Source organism: Petaurus breviceps, unplaced genomic scaffold (assembly GCF_028583685.1).
Source record: "Petaurus breviceps papuanus isolate PSGF00001 unplaced genomic scaffold, PetGlider_PUasm1.0 188, whole genome shotgun sequence".
Lineage (NCBI taxonomy): Eukaryota > Metazoa > Chordata > Mammalia > Diprotodontia > Petauridae > Petaurus > Petaurus breviceps.
The window spans coordinates 32,996,600-33,004,812 of record NW_027185804.1 but is presented as its reverse complement, the minus strand read 5'-3'; the positions used below and the strand labels follow the sequence as shown (position 1 = coordinate 33,004,812).

The 8,213-nt window shown below is 41.6% G+C and overlaps 1 long non-coding RNA gene across 1 annotated transcript in view; it reads left to right on the top strand.

Moving 5' to 3' along the window:
* Positions 1–7,557, top strand: part of LOC138163437 (uncharacterized) — a 60,155-nt gene extending 52,598 nt beyond the window's left edge. Inside the window, exon 4 of the long non-coding RNA XR_011168883.1 lies at positions 6,834–7,557. This is a non-coding gene — a long non-coding RNA (uncharacterized lncRNA). The remainder of the gene's footprint in view (positions 1–6,833) is intronic.
* The last annotated feature ends 656 nt before the right edge of the window (positions 7,558–8,213 follow it).

The following is an 8,213-nucleotide window of genomic DNA, read 5'->3' as shown; positions in this document are numbered from 1 at the left end:
AGAGAGAGAGGGCAAACCACTGAACCATCTGTAAAATGAAGGAGTTGGATTAGCTGGAAAAGCTAAGTCTTTTTCCATCTGCTGGTCTGCCTTGGGGAGCACAGTGATGACAGCAATGAGCCTGGAGTCAGGAAGACCTCAGTTTACTAAATCCAGCTTCAAACATTTACAAGTTTGTGACCCTGAGAAATCAATGAACCTCTGTTTGCCTCAGTTTCTTCAGCTGTAAAATGGGCACAATGATAGCGCCTACCAGGGCTGTTGTGAGGATCAGATGAGACCATTGTAAAGTATTTAGCATAGTACTTGGCACGTGGTAAGCAGTTAAATACTCGTTCCCTTCCCCTACCTACTCCCCACTCCCCCAGCGGGTATAATGTGTAAAGAGATTGGGAAAATAGGAAAAGACCAGGTTGTGAAGAGCTTTAAATGCTGACTAGGAGACTTGATATTTTTTCCTAGAGATAATAAAGAGCTATTGGTGCTTACTGAGTGTGTCGAGTGATGGTCAGATCTGTGGTATAAGAAAATCCTTTTAGTGGCTACACGGAAAATGAACTGGAGATGGGGGGACATGAGGTAGGCAAACAAATTAGGAGGCCACTCATGCTACGAGAGGGAGGTGATGAAGACCTGAACTAGGGCGAGAGCCATAAGAGTGAAGAGGAAAAGATACGGGAAGGATGTGGAGGTGAATGAGGATGAGGCAGGGAGAAGGACCCTGGGTGACGGAGGGATGGCAGTTCTGTTGGCATACTGTGCACCTCACGGAACACTCTGATGCTTCTAGACTATACTTCTGTAATACTGGGCACTATAACTAGCTCTGTTGATTTCCTGTTTGCCCAACTAGGCTGTAATCTCCACAAGGGCTGAAACCATTTTATTTCAACTTTGTATCTTCCCCAGCAGCCAGGACCCCAGCACAGGGATCTGTGTATAAATGGTGTATGACCTATCTTTATTCTGTGAATGAGTGAACAAATGAATGAATGAACAATGCATTATCTTTGCCTTGGAGCAGGTCTGAGTTTAGAGCATCAGAGGCTAACATTTCCCTCAAGTTCATTAAGAAATTCAGACAGTGAGCTCCTCAAGGGCAGAGACTTGCCTTGAACATAGTAGATGTTCAATAAACCCTTGCTGAATTGGGTGGAAATAAAGCCTTTCAAGTCTTTCTGGAAGCATTCAATAAATACCACCCTAGGCCTACTATGTTCAGGGTACAGACCTCAGGCTTATTCTAACATCTCTCAAGTCAATGGTTAGACTAGAGATAACCTTGCAGCGTGAGAAGGTACCACCTATTGTCTATGGACAAATCACATCACATCTGGGAGCCTCGGTTTCCAGGGCTTGAAATGGAGATAATGATACTTATCAATACTTACTTAAAGTAACTATAAATGTTAAAATATTATTTATTCAAGCTGCTTTACTGTTGTTATTATTAATAACAGCTCACATCTATAGAGTGCTTTACATTTTACAAAGGGTTTTACATGTGTTGTCTTTGAGCCTGACGACAACCTGAAGTTGGCACTGATATTCTTCCCATTTTATGGATGAGGAAGCTGAGGCCCAAAGAGATCACTTGCCCAAGTATTAAGCAGCAGAGCTGCAGACATCAATCTGAGATCATTTGGCTCCAAATCCAGCACTGTATGTCTATCACAGGCATGGATCTTTTCTGCTTCTGTTTCAGGGAGTCTAGGGGAGCTCTCTGATACTTGTCACCTAAATGAACTAAAAATTTTATGGCACATTTCTCTCTGTCCATCCCCTTCCCCTATTCTGCACAGGGCAGAATATTTTTATGAAATTTGTTGCAATTAAAAATCCTTGCAATAGTTCCTGGAGAGATTCAGGGATATATCTTTTTTTGGGGGGAATCTCAGCAGAGTAAATTAATCTACATTCAAGGAAAATTAGAGATGCAATTACTTGATGACCTTAAAAAAGATAATTATGTTCTTCTTGCCTTCAGTCTTATTATTGGATTCAATCTCTGAGTCATTTGAGGGCCTTAATTTGGGCCCCACCTCTGTACCTCCCTGTCCCAACCCAGTCAGTAGCAACTTCTCTCCAAACTATAATCCGGCATAACTCAACATTTCCAGGGTTATCTCATATTATTTCTGTCCATACGTTTTCTAGACAAGTTTGTCTATCCTCTATTGCCTTTATATATTTCCCGCCTCCATGACTTTGAACATGCTGTGCCCTTTACCTGCGATGTAAAACAGAGAGATATGGCAGAAAGAGCCACCTTTGCTTTAGAGTCAGACAACCTGGTTTCAAATCTTGCCTCTAACACTTGCTACCTGTGTGACCTTGGCCAAGTCGCACACATGGGGCTCAGTTTCCTGATGTGTAAAATGAGGGTGTTTGCTTAGATGGCTACTGAGAACACTTCTAGTTCTAGATTTTGTAAAGGAAAACTTTCTTTCCTTGTATTTCCTTTCACTTGCTGAACATCCTTTAAAGCCCAAATCAAATGCCCACTTCTTCGTGAAGCCTCCTTTGATCCTCTCTATTGGTAAAAAAATCTTTGCCTTTCTTCCTTCAGATCTCATATGACACTTGGTAACTTTCTAATACATTTATTTGTAATTGTCAGTTATAATTATCTACAATTTCCCATAGGCAATCTAACACACTTACTTCCTCCTGTTTAATTTTAATTTAATACTGGGTCCAATTTATTGTTCACCCAATGAGTCTGCCTAAAATATAAAGTTTCCCAACTTCTTTCTGAAATGAAGGCTTATTTTAAAATATTAATAAGTGTTCATTTTCCCTTACTCCCGACCCTTTTGGGGGTTATAGTGGTGGTAGAAACAGAGATTCTTCAATAAATATACATATTCAAGCATCAGTCATGTCCAAGAAATATACATCATGTTCTACATCGAGTCCATCAGACTGTTCCAACTTTGGTCCTCTGGAATTAAAATGGTTATTATACTGATCAGAACTATTAAGTCTTTCAGAGTTGCTTTGCTTTATTTTGTTGTTCTTGTCCTTTACCCTTTGCTCTGCATCCATTCATACAGGTCTTCCTGGGTTTTTCTGAAAATCTCCGTTTTGTAATTTCTTATGGTGACATAATATTCCATTACCTTCACAAGTCATGTTTTGTTTAAACATTCCCCTGTAGATGAGCCCCTCTTTTGTTTCCATTTTTTTTTTGCTACTATCAAAACAGTTACTATAAATATTTTTGCATGCTAGGAACCTTTTCCTCTTTTCTTTTCCATCTTTTTAATGTTAATATTCATCCAGTATTGTAGAGTGACTGAGAGCATGGAAAAACCCCAGAATCAAATTTTGGATGTCTTCCAAGAAATGTATGATTGAAACCAGAAAAGGTAGACTAGTCATGTGGTGAGGGTGAGTGGTAATCAGCACATGGTCTGTGTGTCTGTAATGGGAATGCAAATGGAAGATCTTCCCTGCCCCTAGGCTAAAGTGCAGTGGAGCCTGGGGTGGGAGGCTTGTTTTTCAGTAGATACTTTTTGATTGGCCAGTGGGTCCAAAAGGTTGTTACATTCTCTGAGCCAGGAGAAGGCTATTTAAGCCCTGATGTGAGGCTTTGTTTTGGGGACTCACTTTGAGAAGTGTTCTGTGATTTGATCTGAATTCTGGGAAGCTGTTGTTGAGAGTCCCCCGGCTTTGAAAAAACCCAGGTGTTGAAACCCAGATGTTGACTGGGTATGGATGTAATGGTTGGACAGTTTGGAAATCTGTCTACTTGACCTGTCTCTGTCTTGATAATTCTGCCTGTATATTTTGAAGTTCGGGATGCTGACCTTTTTCCCCTGAACAAGGTAAACGATATATGGTCTGACTGATTAAAGTAAGCTTGTTAACCCATTTTGAGTTGCTTTCCTTTAACAAAGCAGATCCAAGAACCTGTATGGGCAGCAAACCCTGAGGACGCGCTTGGGGTGCTTGCTGCTACAAAATGGCATCACTAACAGGATCTGCAGAGTAAAAGGAAAGTATGGGGACTGGGATAATTGTTTGTTTCCCAGTTGTGGTAGCTGTGATTCTGTGGAGCTGTGGAGCAGGAGAGAAGAATGGCCTGCATGCAGACTTCCCTGAGCTGAGAGCGGGAATGGTGAGCTGCCTGCATTGGGACCTGGGCAGAAGCCAGGAGGGGCTGCTGCCTGCGGGAGGAGAAGGAGCCCAGGAGTTCGGAATTCAGCCACAGGAAAAGATAAGAACTGAGCAGCAAAGCAGGGGCACTGAATGTGTTTCCTGGCTGCATCCCACAGTTTGGACCCTGGGGGAGAATGGACTTGTGACTATGGTGGGTGGGATGAAATGCCTTGGATCCCCAGGGACCCCACCTTGTTGGTTTTGTTGCCCAGCCCCATCTCTGTACTTGGAAGCAGAGGCTGGAGCTGTGTGAGGGGAAGGACATCCCCCTCCCCCTAAAAGAACTTTATTTGGCCTCTTGTTTTGAATTGAAGTGATAATACAATGTACATACTTTATGTTTGTTTAAGGCCCAGTGGCCACTTAGGTAACTTTAGTTCTGTACCATGAAAATGTGACCTAAGAGATGTTTAGTGCTAATTCAAAAGTAAATTGTCTATGCTATGGGCATGAAAGATCTTGGGGCCAAATGTAATGGGAATGCAAATTTGGAAGATCTTCCCTGCCCCTAGGCTAAAGTGCACCTGAAGCCTGGGGTGGGAGGCTTGTTTTTCAGTAGATACTTCTTGATTGGCCAGTGAGTCAATAAGGTTGTTACATTCTCTGAGCCAGGAGAAGGCTATATAAGCCCTGATGTGTAGCTTTGTTTTGGGACTCACTTTGAGAAATGTTCTGTGATTTGATCTGAATTCTGGGAAGCCGTTGTTGAGAGTCCCCCAGCTTTGAAAAACCCAGATGTGGAAACCCAGATGTTGACTGGGTATGGATGTAATGGTTGGACAGTTTGGAAAGCTGTCTACTTGATCTGTTAATGTCTTGATAATTCTGTCTGTATATTTTGAAGTTCGGGATGCTGATCTTTTTCCCCTGAACTAGGTAAATGATATACATCTGACTGATTAAAGTAAGCTTGTTAACCCATTTTGAGTTGCTTTCCTTTAACAAAGCAGATCCAAGAACCTGTATGGGCAGCAAACCCTGAGGATGCGCTTGGAGTGCTTGCTGCTACAGTGTCCCAATGGAGTCCTCAAAGGGCAGTGAGAAGAACCCCAGTAATGATTTCATGGGAAGAAATGAATGACATCCTACACATATGGTCAATGATGGATATGTTAGGAGATCACAAATCCACCAAGTTTGACATTTTTACCTCATTGCCCTATTAGAGTGTAAACCCCCTGAGGGTAGGGACCCTTGCGATTCTCTGGTAGCCCAGTCCAGTCATCTCAGAAGTTTGTGTTTCTGTCATTGCTTTTCATTCCATCCCTAGTCTTTTGTACTTAGTACTTTAGTACTTAGCACTCAATAAATTCTTAAGAAATGTTGGTTGATTGATTAAATGAGTAGGTGTTTGGTAATTGGTGAATGAATGATGACCTTTCCCTCAACTTTCACTAAGCTTCTGTTAATCCATTGTCTGTCTGCTGGGTACTGGATAGGTACTAGAGACACAGACAAAAACAAAAGCTAGTCACCATTACTACCTTTGAGAGTGTTAATGTAAACTTTAGCTGACCCTGGATCAAAGAATCTCAAATTTTAAATCAGGAGAGTCCAAACTAAAGGGGCTTTTATTGCACTTTCATTAGTTAATTTTGAGGTTCAAAGCTTCCTTCCTCCAGAGGGTGTCTTTTGGCATTAGTGTCTATTCTTTCTCATTAACTCTGACTTCTCACCAAAGGAATTAGATTGCCCCTGGAGGACCTGCAGTTTCATTAGTGTGAGTAATCTTTCTATGGTTGCAGATCACAACCTTTCTCTAACTCAGTAGACAATCTTAGAGTGCTACTGTAGTCAAGAAATCCCTTCCCCTGCTGCACATCTGGTGAGTCCTTGTTCTAAACTTGGACAGCATACTGATACTCTATCCCTGGTACCCTACTTGGAAACTCAGGTCCTTGTGGGTCACTTGAAGGGTTTGTCCTCAGAGTGTTTCTATTTGGTAGCTAGGTAGGACAGTGGATAGAATGCTAGACCTGAAGTCAGGATAACCTGTATTCAAACCCTTCCTCGGACCCATCTTAGCTGTATGACCCTGGATTAGTCATTAAACCTCTCTTGGCCTCACTCTTGTCATCTGTAAAATGGGGATAAGAATAGCCTCTACCTCATAGGGTTGTTGTCAAGATCAAATGAGACAGTTTATATGAAATGTTTTTGTCTAGAAATGTTTATTATTATCATTACTATGTACTTCCCCATGATCACATGGGTATTGAATAATGGAATCAGGATTTGGACTCAGGTCCTTTGACTCCAAATTTTCTGTTCTTTTTTGTGATACTCTGCTGCTAAATGCTCTCAGTTATTTTCTCAGAAGGCTTTTTTCTAGAGACATAACACTCTAATGCCATAGACTTCTTCTGATCCAGATACCCCTGAATATTTGCTCTTTCTCTCAATCTATTCTCAGGCTGTACCGCAAGCTAACAGTGAGAGAGACAGGGTGGTGGCATCTAAAAAACGACCCCCACCCCCACCTCCCGACCAGGATTAAAAGAAGTAAGGCCAGTCCTGTCAGCCTAAGAAAGAAGTAGAGGGCAGAGCATGGGGGAGGTGATAGTGTCAGGATGCCCAGTGGGAGATGGATATCGTGGTTTTGATTTTGTTCCATAAGCATGCTCCTATTGGCACTTCCTTTAATGGAACTCAACTCTTCTCCCTGACAGCTGAGGAGTGAGAGCTTCAGTGAATGTGTCAGCATGGAGGAAAAAGCTACATGAAGAGATGGACTTGAACCGGACAGAAGAAAGAATTCTCATTGGACTGAGTCTGGACAATACTGGGGGGAAAAGCAATAGCGTTTTTGACCCAAGAGATGAGAAAAAAGAATAAGGGTAAGGAAGGGAAGGGGAAAGGTGGTGGTAGTGGAGGAATTTCCTGGTGCTCAGGTTATTTCTTGTTTATTTTCTTATTTGGTGGGTATGACTTTGAGGAAAACTCTCCTTTTCATGAGGATATAGACAAGAGGTTCCCAAACTTGTTTGACTTGCTGCCCCCTTTTAAAAAGAAGTTACTCAGTGCCCCCCTGTAAATATACTTTCTTTAACCTTTTAACATTTTTTGAAGTTTGTGTCATTTAAAAAAATATCAAATGTATATTTCTTAAAGTGATGCATCTTAACTTTAATAATTTATTGTAAATTTGTTTTTCCCCTGCATTGAAATGTTGATGATGCAATATTGCTTATGTAACTGTACAGTAATTTGTAAACAAGTCATTACATACACACATTCCTGCCGATGTATGCTGGACTTCCCAACAATTTGTGACTCACTCACCTGCTAACACTTGCTTTTTAAGACCTGTTGGCAGACTTGACCACTTATCAGTTATAACTTGCATTTTGGGTCTATTTGGAAAATAATGTAATCATTGCCACTTTAACTCTGTTACACAACAAATGAAACATGAATGAACGATTTTTCAAAAACTTCTTCTTTTCTTATGCGTCTATTGCCTCCTTATTTTTATTGAACACTCCCCAATTGCACCTGAGGCTACTACTGCCCCCTGGATCATTCCAACACCCACCTGGGGGCAGCATCACTCACTTTGGGAACCTGCAAAGAAGGGTGACATACTGTCGTTGGCTTTAATGGGTGACTTTCATTGACATCATCAAAATCCTAACCATTATTAATATTCTTAATTTTAAAAAAGGTTTGTTGATGCTTTTTGATTTTTTTAAAAAAGTAATTGGGGTTAAGTAATTTGCTCAAGGTTACAAGACCAGTTATTTCTGGATGGGTGCTAAGTATCTGAGCCCAGATTTGATCCTCCAGGTCATCCTGACACTGGGGCTGGTGCTCTTACTCGCTGAGCCACCTGGCCGCCCCTAAGCAATTGGGGTTAAGTGACTTGCTCAAGGTTACACGGCCAAGTGTTTCTAGGTGGGTGCTAAGTGTCTGAGCCCGGGATTCGATCCCCAGGTCATCCCAGCTCTGGGGCCAGTGCTCTTACTCGCTGTGCTACCTGGCCTCCCCTGTGCTTTTTGATTTTTACAACACATTTATATCCTAATATACTTTTCCCTTGTAACGAAAAA